We start from the raw sequence: 18,059 nt of genomic DNA on the forward strand, positions 1-18,059 counted from the left end.
TGGATCAGGAAGGTCCCCTGGAGAAGACGATGGCTTCCCACTCCAGTATTCTTGCCTGGGAAGTCCCATTGACAAAGGAGCCTGGTAGGCTATAGTCCATGAGGTCACAAAGAGTCGGACACATCTGAGTGTCTAACACTTTCACTTTTAAACTCATGAAAGAAGATGTGACTTTGTAACCCCCTATTAATAGATGGCCTCTTTCTTACTTCTTGACTAGAGGTAGCAATAAAACTTGCTTGGTCAAAGTGACAGTAGCAAACGCGAGGCAAAGCAGACTTGACAATTATTTTTCCATTAAGCTTGTGGTCTGGCTGCTGTGAAACTCTGATGCCATGTGAACAAGCCTGGACAAGCCCGCTGGAGAACACACATGAGAGAGAGCTCCTCTATCCCAGCCTTCCAGACAAGGCACCGTAAACCAGCCAACCCCAGCTATATACTCCAGCTGACAGCAGATGTCTGAGGAATGGAGCCTGGCTATAAACAACTTCCCAACTGAGACCAGCCCATATTGGTGACCTGCAAAATCATGAGTGAAATAAATGGTTGTTCTAAGCCTTAAATGTTGGGGTAGTTGATTACACAGGACTAGGTAACCTGATATAGTTCACAAATAAAGATGCAGCCTCCTCAGCACAGAGGTACTGAGCAAGACAGAGTAGGAGAAACAGTACCTGGAAGAAAAACACAGGATGTTTGTATGTTTGACAGTAGAAGAAAACTGAGTTCAACTAGATCATGTCTGATAAATTCTAGTATCTACATGAAATGGGAGGTTGAGTCTTGTGATAATCAGGTGGTGGGATAGTAAGCTAGATGAAAGTGATAACAGTTTGAAATATACTTTGTGAAAGGGAAAGGTGATAGGGAGTTTTGAAAATGCTTAATGTCCTACTGAATTTGGAGAATCTAAAACTGTTGGGGGATTTGTTGTTTAACACAGGGCATTCGCTAGAAGTCATTAATCTTTGAAAATCCCAGGCAAACTTAATAGAAGACACATAGTATATTTAATAGCTGGCAGAATCTAGAGATTTTATTTCAGCAAATATCATACCCTCAAGCAATTGAATTCAATCAAACGTTGAGTCCAAATTTGTTTCAGAGAAAGAAACTTTTCAAATGACTTCATAAACCAAAAATTGAGCTCCTATCAGTTCTTCCCTGACAGTAGCCATCAAATTACCCACATAAAACAGGGAAGAATTTTGAGGGACTATTATTCATTTACATTCTTGAATTGTTTCTGAATTCTTATGGTCTGATAGTTTTAATCTGCAGTTTTTCAAATACGGTGGAACTAGACACTTAACAACCAAATACAACTATACCATATGATATTCTAGCAGACATTTTAAATAAGGATTAATGACCTTCAAACCCACATACATAGATCTGCAATTGACAATAAGAATCTCCTATCCTTAATATACATATTATAACTCGGCTTTCTTGGAAATAAAAGGAAGTGGTTTTATAAATCTCAGGCTTACCTTGTGACTCAACTGGTAAAGAATCAGCCTTCAATGCAGGAGACCTGGGTTTGATCCCTGGGTTGGGAAGATCTCCTGGAGAAGGAAAAGGCTACCTATCCCAGGATTCTGGCCTAGAGAATTCCATGGACTGTATAGTCCATGGGGTCACAAAGAGTCTGACACTACTGAGCACTTTCACTTACTCACTCCACCTTAAGGACCAACTAACCACTCTTCTCTAACAGCACATGATCTAACCAGGTTACTTAAACTTCTGTTTAATTACAATGCAGGATGTGTAAATTTATTTAACATTATATCCATCATCTATTTCTTCCTCCCTACTTTTTCTTCCTATTTCTCATTATTCCTTCTACCCTCCCCCTTCCCTTTCTTCTTTCCTCCAGTCCTTCTCCAAATTTGATTTAATGCTTCCAAGGAACTACATGTGATCTTTGGCTAACAGTTCAAGTGTAATTAGGTAATGTTGCCTATAACTAGTCCATCTGGATCATTATTAACCATATTGCTCTGTTTTATTTCCTCCATGAAAATTATTTTATTAGTACTTATTTTTGACAATTAGAACAGCATTTGCACAGCATAAACACTAAAGAAGTAGAGCATATCACTGCCTGATCATTTTGAGTAGTTTATTTAGTATTTATGAATCTCCTTGAAACTAAAATAAGAACCTATATGATCAGGGAATTTCTCTGCCTTATTCATTACTGTCCCTTTCAACTAAAACAAGGCCTTGCATGTATTAGATGCTTAGTAACTATTTGTTGAAGGAATAAATGCCGCAAAATGCCTCCCAGACTTATGGAAAAATAAATAAATATGAAATGCAGTGCACTCTAAAATGGAAGTATGTTTGAAGAGCAGAAGAAAAGATGATAGGATTTCTCATTTTGGGAAGGAGATAAGTAAAATATTCTTAAAGTGAATCTTAAATAGATAGGAAAGACTTGTATAACATATACACATGTGTTCCTTAACTTTGAATGAAATTCCAAAAGCAGATTTCGAGAGTATTTTGAGGAATAACAACCTTTTCGTAATAAAGACTCTAAATATTCACAATATAAAGAAAACCTACATACTACTATATATGCTGTAATTTTCTCATCTTAGTAGAATATCTATATGGGTTCATAAAATAATAATGTAGCATTTGTCATTTACTGAATTTTTACCATACCTTGGATATTTGTGAAGGGTTTTGCATATGTTATGGAATTTAATCTTTACCAGCCCTCAGTATTATAATAACAGTCTTTTTTAAAATTATTAATAAATATTTGCTTGTTGTTTCTCAAGCATGGCATTTTGTCAAGTCTAGACCATTTTATTTATTGTTTCCTCTGCCAAGAATGCTTTTCTTCCAGATAATCTCATCACTTGCTCCCTCACTCTATTCAAATCTTGGCTCATATATGAGGTTCTTAGCTTTTTCTGTTATCCCATCCATAACTGCATGCCCATTGTTATTTCTTTTTATCTCTTTGTTGCATGATAATATCATAAATTACACACAATGGTCACCAACCATCTTCCTGTTGCCAAGTAAATCACTTCTATGTCTTTCTCTTTTAGATATTTTTATCTTAGGAATTTGTCTCAGGTAAGCATGATTTCTTACTTAAAATACTTTGGTGGTTTGGCTGTGATGACACCTCAATTTTCTGAATTCTTTTTTCTCTTATCTAAATGACCACCCTCTGTCAGTATCCATCATTGCTCACTACATGGCTCAATCATGGGCTTCTGCTTCTCTATTCCATGTGTATTTTCTTTAAAACACATCCATTCCTAAAGTTCTACAATTCTGTGTGATTTCTCTTACATTAGTATTTCTAGTACTAACTTTTCTGGGCTCATGCATTTTCAGTCTTCCTGCCAGAGATATTTGAGATCTAACAAGTTTGTAAAACTAAATACATTTTAAAAATAGTCATTCATCACCACAATCTTTTTTTTTTCCTCATCTAATATATGCTGGAAATGGCATCACCAATCATCCAGTTTCTCAAATTAAAAACTAGTAAAACTTCTTAATTCCTCTTATGTGCTCAATCCCAAAATTAACACATCAGAACTAACTGAGATTTCTTCCAAAACATACCCCAATATCTTCCCATTTCTTCTATTCCCATTGATACAACTTCTAGTGCAAATTAGACAGTTGATAATATACTTACTATATCTAATTATTTCTGTTCAGTTATCGAAATTGTCTACTTCAGGTTGTACTTGTCTTTTACTAGGATTAGTTAATTTTATCTATAGAATCTACATATTCTGAAGATAAAGATTATTTCACAGATTTCAGTGACAGGAAGAAATTTCAGCACTCCCCCCACATCCCCACTCCCCATCCCCCAGTAGCCAGAAAATAGGAAGTTTAAAATCAAGGCCTCTTGCTACTTATCCTTTTCGAGTGCTAACTTCCTTCTTTTATCCTCATGCTGACCAAGGAGCACTGATTACTGGGCCTCACAAATCAAACTTGATTTATTCAAACACAGCCCTCACCCACCTAGATTATATTACCTTACCATTTTAATGCCCTCATATAAACCAATTTTTCAAATTTTTAGACTAATAAATCTAATTGACTCCTCTCAAATCAGGTGTCCACTAAGTCCCTTTGGCTTTAGCCAAGGGATAAGATGATTTTAATGTTCAGTATAAAGTGAGAGAGTGTATTCTAAAAAAATAATATGCTAACAGTCTCTCAAAAGGCATGAAGATAACAAAGCGATCAAAAACCAATCTTAAACACTAAAATACCCAATATAATATAAGGGGAGAAATTATAACAATACAAATTAAAGAAGAAAATCATCCAGAAGCCAGAAAACTCAAGTATAATCTTAGAGATGTTGTTTGGATTAAAGTAAATTGAGGATAGGCTCGGAAGATGGATTTAAGTTTCATTTCTGGGGTAGGGGGTGGGGAATAGTATTGCTATAGATTAAGAGATCACTTTGGTTGGTTAAAAAGTCTAATAAACAAGTAGTGTTGCCAAGACCAAGTAATGGCTCAACACCCAATAACTGAGTGATGATATGAGGCTGACTGTGTATCTACTCATTACATCCCACAGGTTCAGTTCAGTATAGTTCCATCACTCATGAGTGTCTGATACTTTGTGACCCCATGAACTACAGCACGCCAGGCCTCCCTGTCCATCAACAACTCCCGGAGTCCACCCAAACCCATGTCCATTGAGTTGGTGATGTCATCCAACTATCTCATCCTCTGTCGTCCCCTTCTTCTGCCCTCAATCTTTCCCAGCATCAGGGTCTTTTCAGATAAGTCAGCTCTTTGCATTAGGAGGCCAAAGTATTGGAGTTTCAGCTTCAGCATCAGTCCTTCCAATGAACACCCAGGACTGATCTCCTTTAGGAGGGACTGGTTGGATCTCCTTGCAGTCCAAGGGACTCTCAAGAGTCTTCTCCAACACCACAGTTCAAAAGCATCAAGTTTTCTGTACTCAGCTTACTTTATAGTCCAACCCACACATCCATACATGACCACTGGAAAAACAATAGCCTTGACTAGATGGACCTTTGTTGAGAAAGTAATGTCTCTGCTTTTTAATGTGCTATCTAAGTTGGTCATAACTTTCCTTCCAAGGAGTAAGCATCTTTTCATTTCATGGCTGCAGTCACCATCTACAGTGATTTTGGAGCCCCCCAAAATAAAGTCAGCCACTGTTTCCACTGTTTCCCCATCTATTTACCATGAAGTGATGGGACTGGATGCCATGATCTTTGTTTTCTGAATGTTGAGCTTTAAGCCAACTTTTTCACTCTCCTCTTTCACTTTCATCAAGAGGCTCTTTAGTTCTTCTTTATTTTCTGCCATAAGGGTGGTGTCATCTGCATATCTGAGGTTATTGTTATTTCTCCCAGTAATCTTGATTCCAGCTTGTTCTTCCAGCCCAGCGTTTCTCATGATGTACTCTGCATATGTTAAATAAGCAGGGTGACAATATACAGCCTTGACAATACTCCTTTTCCTATTTGGAACCAGTCTGTTGTTCCATGTCCAGTTCTAACTGTTGCATCCTGACCTGCATACAGGTTTCTCAAGAGACAGGTCAGGTGGTCTGGTATTCACATCACTTTCAGAAATTTCCACAGTTTATTGTGATCCACACAGTCAAAGGCTTTGGCATAGTCAATAAAGTAGAAGTAGATGTTTTTCTGGAAATCTCTTGTTTTTTTGATGATCCAGCAGATGTTGGTAATTTGATCTCTGTTTCCTCTGCCTTTTCTAAAACCAGCTTGAACATCTGGAAGCTCATGGTTCACATATTGCTGAAGCTGGCTTGGAGAAGATTGGGCATTAATTTGCTAGCATGTGAGATGAATGCAGTTGTGCAATAGTTTGAGCATTCTTTGGGACAGCCTTTCTTTTGGATTGGAATGAAAACTGACCTTTTCCAGTCCTGTGGCCATTGCAGAGTTTTCCAAATTTGCTGGCATATTGAGTGCAGCACTTTCACAGCATAGTCTTCCAGGATTTGAAATAGTCAACTGGAATGCTATCACCTCCACTAGCTTTGTTTGTAGTGATGCTTCCTAAGGCCCACTTAACTTCACTTTCCAGGATATCTGGCTCTAGGTGAATGATCACACCATCATGATTATCTGGGTCATGAAGATCTTTTTTGTACAGTTCTTCTGTGTATTCTGACCACCTCTTCTTAATATTTTCTGCTTCTGTTAGGTCCATATCATTTCTGTCCTTTATTGAGCCCATCTTTGCATGAAATGTTCCCTTGTAATCTCTAATTATCTTGAAGCGATCTCTAGTCTTTCCCATTCTATTCCTTTCCTCTATTGCTTTGCATTGATCACTGAGGATGGCTTTCTTATCTCTCCTTGATATTCTTTGGAACTCTGCATTCAAATGGGTATATCTTTCCTTTTCTCCTTTGCTTTTTGTTTCCCTTCTTTTCACAGCTATTTGTAAGGCCTCCTCAGAGAGCCATTTTGCTTTTTTGCATTTCTTTTTCTTGGGGATGGTCTTGATTCCTGTCTCCTGTACAGTGTCATGAACCTCCATCCATAGTTTCAGGCACTTTCTCTATCAGATCTAGTCCCTTAAATCTGCTTCTAACTTCCACTGTATAGTCATAAGGGATTTGATTTAGGTCATACCTGAATGGTCTAGTGTTTTTCTCCACTTTCTTCAATTTCAGTCTAAATTTGGCAATAAGGTGTTCCTGATCTAAGCCACAGTCAGCTCCTGGTCTTGTTTTTGCTGACTGTATTGAGCTTCTCCATCTTTGGCTGCAAAGAATATAATCAATCTGATTTTTGTGTTGACCATCTAGTGATGTCCATGTGTAGAGTCTTCTGTTGTGTTGTTGGAAGAGGGTGTTTGCTATGACCAGTGCATTCTGTTGGCAGAACTCTATTAGCCTTTGCCCTGCTTCATTCTGTACTCCAAGGCCAAATTTGCCTGTTACTGCAGGTATTTCTTGACTTCTTACTTTTGCATTCAAGTCAGCATTAAAAGCAGAGACAGTGAGCTTATGTCTTATTCATTTAGGAATTATAACCCGATGAAAAAGAACTAGAATATAGTGCAATTTTTCTGTAGAGCTGGCAGTAGCTTACAGCCACAACATGCACCTTGAACAGAAGCCAGATTCAAATGTAAACTAGACAGAGGAATAAAAGTCAATGAGCACCTTAACATCACCATAAGAAAAAATGATTATATAATTATTTCTGGTCCAGATTACCTGTGCTGTGCTTAGTCGCTCAGTCATGTCTGACTCTTTGCGATCCTATGCACATGAGTTTGAGTAAGCTCCAGGTGATGGTGATGGGCAGGGAAGCCTGGCATGCTGCAGCCCATGGGGTCTCAAAGAGTTGGACACTACTGAGTGGCTGAAGTGAACTGAAAGCCAAACTTGCATCAAAGGGAAAAAAAAGGTCATGGTCACTGGTGGTCTGAGCTGGTCTGATTCACTACAGCTTTCTGAATCCTGGCGGAACCATCACATCTGAGAAGTATGCTCAGCAAATCAATGAGATGCACTGAAAACTGCAATGCCTGCAGCTGCATTTGTTAACAGAAAGAGCCTAATTCTCCACGACAGTGTCTGAGCACATGTTGCACAACCAACACTTTAAAAGCTGAATGAATTGGGCTTATAAAGTTTTGCCTTATCCAACATATTCACCTGACCTCTTGTCAACCTACTACCACTTCTTCAAGAATCTTGACAATGTTTTGCAAGGAAAATGCTTCCACAACCAACAGGAGGCAGAAAATGCTTTCCAAGAGTTCCTCGAATCCTGTAGCACAGATTTTTATGCTACAGGAATAGCAAACTGATTTCTCATTGGCAAAAAAATGTTTTTGTAATGGTTTCTATTTTGACTAATAAGGGTATATTCGAGCCTAGTTACAATGATTTAAAATTCATGGTCTAAAACCGCAATTACTTTTGCACCAACCTAATAATATTTCTTATAATATTCCTCACGTTTTTTACAACTGGTTACTTTTTCTTGTTTGCCCCTAATTGTTATGGTTAAGGAGTCCTATAATTTACAGGAATGTAATATTAAGCCATGAAAAGACATGGGGGAAATTTAAATGCATATTTCTAAGTGAAAGAAGCCAATCTGAAAAGGCTATGTAACATATGATTCCAGCTATATAACATTTTGGAAAAGGAAAAACTATGGAGAATTTTAAAAAGATCAGTGGTTGCCAGGGGTTAGGAGAGAGGCAGTGATGAAGAGGCAGAGCACAGAGCATTTTTAAGACAGTGAAAGTACTGTGTACCATAGTGGACAAAACCTATCATTGTACATTTGTCAAAACCCATAGAATGTACAACACCAAGAGTGAACCTTAAGATAAACTGTACTTTGAGTGACAGTAATGTGTTGATGTAGGTTCATCGGTTATAACAAATATACTAATTCAGGTTTGATAATGGAGGAGGTTATACACGCACATGTGGGGACATGGGAGATAGAGGAAACCCCCTATACCTTCTGCTCAATGTTGATGTGAACCTTAAATAACTCTAGAAAATAAATTTTACTTAAAAATTGGGATAAAAGTTATAAAAATTATATTATTTATATTTGTGCTAATGGTCTTAATGGATTTTTGAAAAACTTAATAGCTCTACTTTTCAGATATTTCTTGTTTTTCTGATTAATATATGGACATAATACTAATGTACATAAAGTATGAAGCAGACATTCAATGTTAGCAAACATCATCATCATTATTCCTTATTAGAGAGCAAATTTGGAACCAAGGAATTCCATATGAAGGGAGAAGTTATCTGTTAAAAGGGTTATAATCACAGATTTTCCAGATGGATCATCCTATATTCATGTGTTTTTAAAAGTCTACTGTGAAAGACTAAAGAATAGATGGAAATCTGTTCTATAGCAATCATAGTGGGGACATAACCCAGGAATTGGCTCTATGGTTAATTTGACAACATAATCTAAGTTTCCCAAATTATTGAATGTGCCAGAAATGGAGAGATGTGAAGTAAGTAAAAATCTGAACTGGAGATTGATAACATTGTATTGATAAGGATTTTAATTTAAAATAAGGTAGAGCTAATTTTGGCAGGAGGTAAGAAAATGACAAATTAAGTTTAGAATTTGGACATTTAAATTTTCTTAATAGTTACCAGAGGCGAATATGCCTTCATATTACTGAACCTGTTAGCTTTGAAGTTGATAAAAAAAAAGTTGTCAGTATAATTATAAACACAAAGATATAATGAAGAGTTCCTTTAGGGGGAGAAGGACAACTGTATAAATTATACCAGACTATACACTTTAAAGTAGTCTTTTCATATGAGATTTTTCTCTACCAACAAATGAACTGTTGAAATGATGACGTCAGAGTCCAACAATCTGGCACATTCTTAACTATTTGGGAATTAGATCAGAATATAAAATTTTGGCATGCCTAAAAGCATTTGGAAATGGTATCACAGCCTGAAAATCTGGCTACTCATAGGTTATTTGAACTCATATCATAGCTAGGAAATATGGCTTCCTCCTGTACATTTAGAAATTAAATCAGAGCATAACAACTTGGCATACTCAAAATGATCTGGGGAAGTTAATGTGGTAGAGTGATTTGGAACAACTTTAAGTATCTGGAATGCCATCACTGTCCAAAGCTCTATACAGCTCCAGAATCACGAGTTTCAAAAATATGTTCTATGATAACTTTTACAAATGCTCTTGCCATTTTAAGATTCCAAAATTCTAGATAATTTTGTATTCATGTAGTCGATGAGAATCATCATTGTTTAATTTGTGCATCCAGTTAGAGTATTTTTGAAAGTGAAAGGGACATTGTTTTTCTGGGAAAGCAGACAAAAATTGAGATTGTTATAAATACATTTTTTAATTATGCTAAATTGAACTTAAAATATAGGCATGATATTAGGACGTAGGAGCAAAGAACAGAAATCTTACTCAATATTAGAGTAGCTAGTTTAAAAAAAAAAAAAAGAAACGAAGAATTACAATAGGCTTATAATACCAGGGACTCTCTCCACCCCATCCTGTCTCCGTAAAGAGTAATGAATAGAGGTAGTGTTGGTATCTAGCATTAATTTGCATCCTGAGTTGCAGACTCTGTTTCTGTTTGCCTCACTATACAAGTGCTCATGCCAGGAAACTCACCAACTCTACAAGGTCATTCGGATTCACATGCTTAGAGTGCCAAGTTGAGAGGAAACAGTTATTTCACTGAAAGATTCTTTCTGGTCTAATTGTTGCTAGGATATAGGTAGCTATTTTGACCCTGCCTTGACCGAGTGCCCATTCCTATGACAAGGGTGCAGAGTAACTTATAGAAAAGTACATGATAAGAGGAGCAGACAAAACACAGCTACTAAAGACTTTTATTTATTTAAAAATGATATGACTCTGTTTAGGTAAACAATTTCTTCTGATTGAAGAATAATTTATCATTTTTCTCTTCCTAACATACTGTTGAGAAATAGTTGTTTTAATTATAAAAATAAAAATTACCTATGACATTATTTTCCTATTACTGAAAATAGTTTTTAAAATATTTGTTTAAAAACTAAAATGTTTGTTTTAAGGCTATTAGCACACAATTTTTATATTTATTCCCATTTCACATTTCAGTTTTCATGTTGAGATAATATTTGGGACACTCAAAAGGGAGGGGATACACACACACACACACACACACACACACACACACATAAATGACTGATTCCTGCTGTTTTACAGAAGAAAACAAGACAACATTGTAAAGCAATTATCCTCCAATTAAAAATTTAAGGAAGTATATTGCAAAAATGCTAGAGGATACCATAAATCCTTCACCAAGATTCCCCAATGAGTTGCCCTATTTCCTTAAGACTCCTCCAGTCTGTGACAGTTCCTCGGTCTATTGTTTATTTTTCACACCATTGCATATTTGGAAATTATTGGTCAGTTATTTTGTAGAAAGAGGATTTTACCAAAAGCAGTTATTACTGATGTGACATTTCAAACAGTAGCTTTTGCTTTTCCTCACTCATTCTTCATTAATTAATTGAAGTCTTTCTGTAAGAAAAAGTTGTCTCTGATCTCTGCATGTATGCATGTTAAGTTGCTTCAGCCATGTACGACTCTATGTAACCTCACGGACTGCAGCCCACCAGATTCTCTGTGCATTGTGATTCTCCAACCAAGAATACTGTAGTGGATTTTTATGCACTTCTCCAGAGCTCTATGTACTTACTATTTCTTTATATAAGTATGGGTCCATGAATATTTACTTCAGTGGGTCATAACCTCAGGATATGCTAAATATTTCTTTTGCTGTTCAGGTTGTTCCTTCTTTGCTTCCTCTAGCACTGGAATCAACCAACTGTCCAAAAAGCTCTATTTCTTTTCATTGCAAAATGGCACTTAGGAACTAAGATATAGGTGTTAGTTGTGACTGTTGCTACTGCAATTTCACTGCTTCTAGCTTAGTAGATGAACTAGGAAATACATACATAAATACTTAAACATACACACATGTGAGCATACATATTTTTTAAATTTTAAATTTATTTATTTATTTTGGCTGTGCTGGGTCTTCGTTGCTTTTTCTGTTGTGTGTGTGGGGAGCAGAGGCAACTCTCCGGTTGCGGTGTGTGGGCTTCCCACCCTGGAGCTTCTCCTGCTGTGGAGCAGGGGCTCAGGGGGTGTGGGCTTCAGTAGTATGGCTCATTGACTCAGTAGTTATGGTTCCGGGCTCTAAATCACAGGCTCAATAGTTGTCGTGCACAGGCTTAGTTGCTCCTTGGCAAGTGGGATCTTCAAGAACATGGATCAAACCCATGTCTCCCGCACTGGCAGGCAACTTCTTTACCCCTGAGCCACCAGGGAACTCCACAAACCCACGTAATTTTTGTATCTGCCTATCTGTGTAAAACCCAAAATTCAGCAAGTCTTAGATTGTGATAGAAATGCAATGACACACACATCAGTTCAGTTCAGTCGCTCAGTTGTGTCCAACTCTGCAACCCCATGAATCGCAGCACGCCAGGCCTCCCTGCCCATCACAAACTCCCGGAGTTTACTCAAACCCATGCCCATCGAGTTGGTGATGTCATCCAACCATCTCAGCCTCTGTCATCCCCTTCTCCTCCTGCCCCCAATCCCTCCCAGCATCAGGGTCTTTTCCAGTGAGTCAACTCTTTGCATGAGGTGGCCAAAGTATTGGAGTTTCAGCTTCAACATCAGTCTTTCCAATGAATGCCCAGGACTGATCTCCTTCAGGATGGACTGGATGGATCTCCTTGTAGTCCAAGGGACTCTCAAGAGTCTTCCCCATCACCACAGTTCAAAAGCATCAATTATATATATATATATATATTTATATATATATATGTATACTCTTTATATGCATACATATATATCTCTATATATTTACATATATATAATTTATATATATATATATATATATATATATATATATATATATATATATATATATCTGCATAAAGATAGGTAGGAGATGTATGAGTTTATATGTATGTTGGTCTTTCATATGCCACCTTACAATAAGACTTCCACATAACAGCTAATTATTTATCAGAATTAAAGGCCTTATATCTGAAGAATGTTCAGCTACTACATTTTAACCACATCCCAACACTTGCTGAGTTTTCATGTTACTCTATTCTAATTATAAGCATAGTTGTAAAAACTTGCTGTTTAAAACCTTCTTACTCATAAAACTCATGAAATTTGTACTCAGTACTTGTTCATCCTGGATCTATACATAATAAAATATGTATTTGAAATAATTAAAATGATATATATCTATCATTGCCTTTGATTTTAACAGTTGCTACAGACTGATTTTCATTCAATGACTAGCGTCAGCTGTGAAGAATGGATTTGTATATTCTAACTTGTAAAATTACAAAATTACTTTCACATAATACCTCACATAAGACATTCACATAATACCTCACTTGAAGTTTAAAAAAAAAATATTTGCTACCACACAAAGAGGACAGATATGGAAATTGGAAAAGAATCTCCATCTATTAAATCTGGCAGATAATTGTATGACTTTTATAGCAAATATTTTCAGAATAAGTTATTAAAAATGTATCTAGCACTGAAACATGGTAATCATTCCAAGGCTATAATATGCAGGAATGATCTTCTTTTCAATGTCAAATCTTATTTCAATTTAAAATTTTGCTTTTGATAAGCTTAATATGGATATCAAGTAAGTGATTGTAAATGTGTCTCTGAGACACCAGTTTGTTTAGAAAAGCTGGCTAATTCCAGCCTGTATTTTATAGTTGTCACTGATGTCAATTACACAACCAGCAGAAAAACCAGACAAATGCACAAATCTGCAATTTAATGTCTCTCTGTAATATTATTATTATATTAGAAAAGAATAACATCAAAATTCTTGGGAAACAATACACACACAGACAGACACACACACAAACATATACATATACACTCCATTAAGATTCTATTATTAGAAAGCACTAAATATATTTTTAGCAAAACCAGGAGTCCAAACACTGTTTTTACCTCATTTGAGACAGATTTTTCTCTCAATGTATTGAACTTCTCCAGCATTCAAACTGTTTATAAGGGAAACAGGTACTTTAGGCCTGCCCTTTAAAGCCTCATTTCAGGCTAGTATCAACCCTATTAGTAAAATGACAAAGAACTTGTAAGAAAGAAATGACAGGCCAATATACTAGAAAAACATACCTACAGAAATACTTATCATAATATTAGAAAATTGGATGTAGTGGTTAATAAAGAAGGATAATATTTTGTAAAAAATATCTTAATTAACAGATTAAATAAAGTGTTGCTTAGTTAAATGGGTCATCAGTAAAAACTCTGCCTGCAATGCAGGAGACACAGGCTTTGTGGGTTCGATCCCTGAATCAGGAAGATCCCCTGGAGGAGGAAGTGGCAACCTACTACTCCAGGATTCTTGCCTGAAAAATCCTCAGGACAATGGGCTAAGGTCCAGAGGGTCCCAAGGAGTCAGACATGACTGTCACTGAGTAGGGCATCCACTCAGTTACAGAGAGAAGGGAGACCAGAAGGGGGAACTCTCAAGCCCTGTAAAGACAGTCAAATCCAACAGGAAGAAGAAAGACTCCTGTGTTTTACTGGCAAGGACTCAGCCAATAAAAAGCCCTGGAAACTTTGTTTACGACACCCTGCCCAACTTCCTTTCCCCCTCAATGAAAGCATTTTCCTTCCCTTGCCCAGCTGGGACTTGCATGTGGCTGGCCGTGATTGCAGACCCCATATTGCATTTCTCTGCTGATTTCAAATAAACTTGTCAAACAAAAAATGTCTGGCAGTCCATTTGTTTTAGATTAATAGCTTCATAGAGTTTCCCAGGTGGTACTAGTGATAAAGAGCCTGCTGCCAATGCAAAAGGACACAGGAGACCCAGGTTCGATCCCTGGGTTGGGAAGATCCCCTGGAAGAGGAAATGGTAACCTGCTCCAGTATTCTTGCCTGGAGAACTCCATGGACAGAGGAGCCTGGCAGGCTGTTATCTGTAGGGTCACAGAGTCAGACACAACTGAAGCAACTTAGCATGTGTGCAATAGCTTCATAATCAATTGGGGCTTATACCACAAAGGCAATGCTGTTTGAACATCAAGACAAAAACAGTAATGTAATTCACGACATTAACTGAAAAAAATGCAAAGCCATATAATCATATTGTGATTTATATAATTGCTTTCTTAAGTTTTGTGATATTACTCATTATCAGGGAGACCATATGGACTCAAAGCTTTACTTTCTGGAAATGGCTTTCTATTCACTTAAAATTTTATATGTAATATGTAATGATGCATACTTCTTCTGGTTTTTTCTTATATTAGCATAGGTTATTTTTTCAATGAATTTGTGTATTTCACTTAATTTATCCAATATATTGGCACAAGTTGATTATATCAGTACCTTGTCATATCAGAAGGCCTGGTATGTTGCAGTCCATGGGGTCGCAAAGAGTGGGACATGACTGAGCAACTGAACTGAACTGAACTGTTATATCTTTAAGGTCTAAAATCAAAAGAATTGCCTCTTCCTTTATTCCTGGTATTGGTAAGTTATATTTTCTATTTTTTTGCTTAATTGTCTAAAAGTAAATTTAACAACTCAATTTGTCTTATATTTTGATCTTTTCTGTTAAGTGTTGGTTTTCTGCTTGTGTGTGCTCTTGTTTTTATGTTTCTGTTCATTCTACATGTCTTGGGTAGAAGTTTATCTCCCCTTTTTAGTTTTTTTAGGTGAAATAAAGTCATTAATCTTTACTCCCTTCTCCTTTTCTTCTCTTCTTCCTCTTCATCTCCTTCTTATTCTCAGTCTTCTTTCTACGCTTCCTTCTCTTTCTCTTTCTCCTTGTTTTTCTTCTTCATCTTTATTTTCAACAACTTTTATTACTATTAAATTTCATCTATGAACTCTTTACCTGCAACTCTCAAATTTTGATATGGTCTGTTATCATTGTAATGACAATCAAAACATTTTAATGTCCTTTGTGATGTCTACTTTGATCAGTTGGTTATTGAATATGGGTATTAAATAATTTGTGATTTTATTGATTGCTAATTTATTTTCATTTTTGTCCTTTTGTACAAATTACAAAATTTGTATACTCTCTGGTGCTTTGTAATTTTTAAGTAGTTCAGAAGTACCATACCTGACAACTTTTATTTGTGTGCCAGATATGATATGTTATAGGATTATAGGCATTCTGAACAGTGCTGTTTTCAATTAAAAGGTGGTGAATTTTATTCTAATGGTCAAAGAAGTAACTGGCAGCTTTTGAGATTTCATACATGTTTCATTTATTTATATAAAGATTTTTTTAAGGAACGATAAATTTTGTTTTTGACCTCAGTTCTCCAATGTGATTCTCCATTTACATTTTGTTACTAAGCCCTAAGTTACAGACTTTCTGGTTTCTCAAATAAATGACTAAAGAATTCACTGAGATCTCCCTCATCTGACTCTGTTAGAATTCAACACCCTGAATCCCTACCCCTAAACAACAATCTCCATTCAGGTCTCAGTCATGTAGCAGTTAGAAACTGCTGAGTCTCACAGGTTGACTTTTGCACATGCAGCTTAGCCTTCATCTGAGGAACCACAGTGAACCTCCATCGAACCTCCAGTTCGGCTGTCACCTGCTCTGCCCAGCTATCTTTTCTTCAGGACTTGGGCCCTCAAATCCAACTAGAGTAGCAATGAACGTCAACACTTGTTTGCTCAGTCCACTAAGAGCTACATGTTCTGTGTTGATTCTACCTACCTGTGTGGTGGGTAGGAGCATTCCTTCAGACAGAAGCCTGGGAAATGGGGGAAGGGGGTTCCTCATAACTTTCCTTTTTTCAAGATTTACCCTCTTGCATTGTTTGTTCTGTAGTGCATAAAAACAGTTGCTTCATGTATTTGTCAGATTTTATAGTTCACAGCAAGAGCCATTCTGGTGCTAATTTTTCTGGAAGCATAAATTAGTAATTACTTTTCAATAACATTTAATACAAACATATCAAGCCTGTAATATTACTGATATGCTATAAAGTAAATTTCTAAAAGTGATTCAATTCAGAAAATTCCTAATTAAATGAGAACCCAAGTGAACTTAGCATAAAAGTGAATTACTAGTAACCATAGAAACCCTAGTAACTGGATTAAGAACACTGATAATATTTTGAGCCAGAAATCCATGAATTTGATTCCCATCTCCATAGCACATGAGGCATGGTTTTCTTTTTCTACTTTATTTTTTATAAATTACTCAATATCTCAAAACCTCAGCTGCCAAAGTCTAAACAGAACTGATATGATTGATAGCTAACTCACGTTTTACTTAGGGCTGAGAGAGAGACACAGAGGAACATTATATGCCCCAATATATGGACAATGTACACATAAATGATGTATAACATCAGTTCAGTTCAGTTGCTCAGTCATGTCCGACTCTTTGAGACCCCATGGACTGCAGGCCGCCAGGCCTCCCTGTCCATCATCAACTCCTAGAGTTGACTCAAATTCATGTCCGTTGAGTTGGTGATGTTATTCAACCATCTCATCCTCTGTCATCACCTTCTCCTCCTGCCTTCAATCTTTCCCAGAATCAGGGTCTTTTCCAAGAGTCAGTTCTTCACATCAGGTGGCCAAAGTATTGGAGTTTCAGCTTCAGCATCAGTGCTTCTAATGATTATTCAGGACTGATTTCCTTTAGGATGGACTGGTTGGATCTCCTTGCAATCCAAGGGACTCTCAAGAGTCTTCTTCAACACCACAGTTCAAAAGCATCAATTCTTCAGCACTCAGCTTTCGTTATAGTCCAATTCTCACATCCATACATGACTACTGGAAAAAACACAGCTTTGACTAGATGGACCTTTGTTGCCAAAATGATGTCTCTGCTTTTGAGTATGCTGTCTAGGTTACTTATAACTTTTCTTCCAAGGAACAAGCATCTTTTAATTTTATAGCTGCAATCACCAACTGTAGTGATCTTGGAACCCTCCAGAAAATTGAAGTCTATCACTGTTTCCATTGTTTTCCCATCTCTTAGCCATGAAGTGATGGGACCAGATGCCATGATTTTAGTTTTCTGAATGTTAAGTTTTAAGCCAACTTTTTTTCACTCTCCTCTTTCACTTTCATCAAGAGGCTCTTTAGTTCTTCCTTGCTTTCTGCCCTAAGGCATTACTTTCCTAGTGTGTGAGATGAGGGCAATTGTGTGGTAGTTTGAGCATTCTTTGGCATTGCCTTTCTTTGGAATTGGAATGAAAACTCACATTTTCCAGTACTGTGACCACTGCTGAGTTTTCCAAATTTGCTGTCATATTGAGTGTGGCAGTTTCAAAGCATCATCTTTTAGGATTTGAAATAGCTTAACTGGAATTCTATCACCTCCACTAACTTGTGTATAGTGATGCTTCCTAAGGCCCACTTAACTTCGCATTCTGGGATGTCTGGCTCTAGGCGAGGGATCACATGATCGTGATTATCTGGATAA

This window comes from Muntiacus reevesi, chromosome 11, assembly GCF_963930625.1.
Source record: "Muntiacus reevesi chromosome 11, mMunRee1.1, whole genome shotgun sequence".
Classification (NCBI taxonomy): Eukaryota; Metazoa; Chordata; class Mammalia; order Artiodactyla; family Cervidae; genus Muntiacus; species Muntiacus reevesi.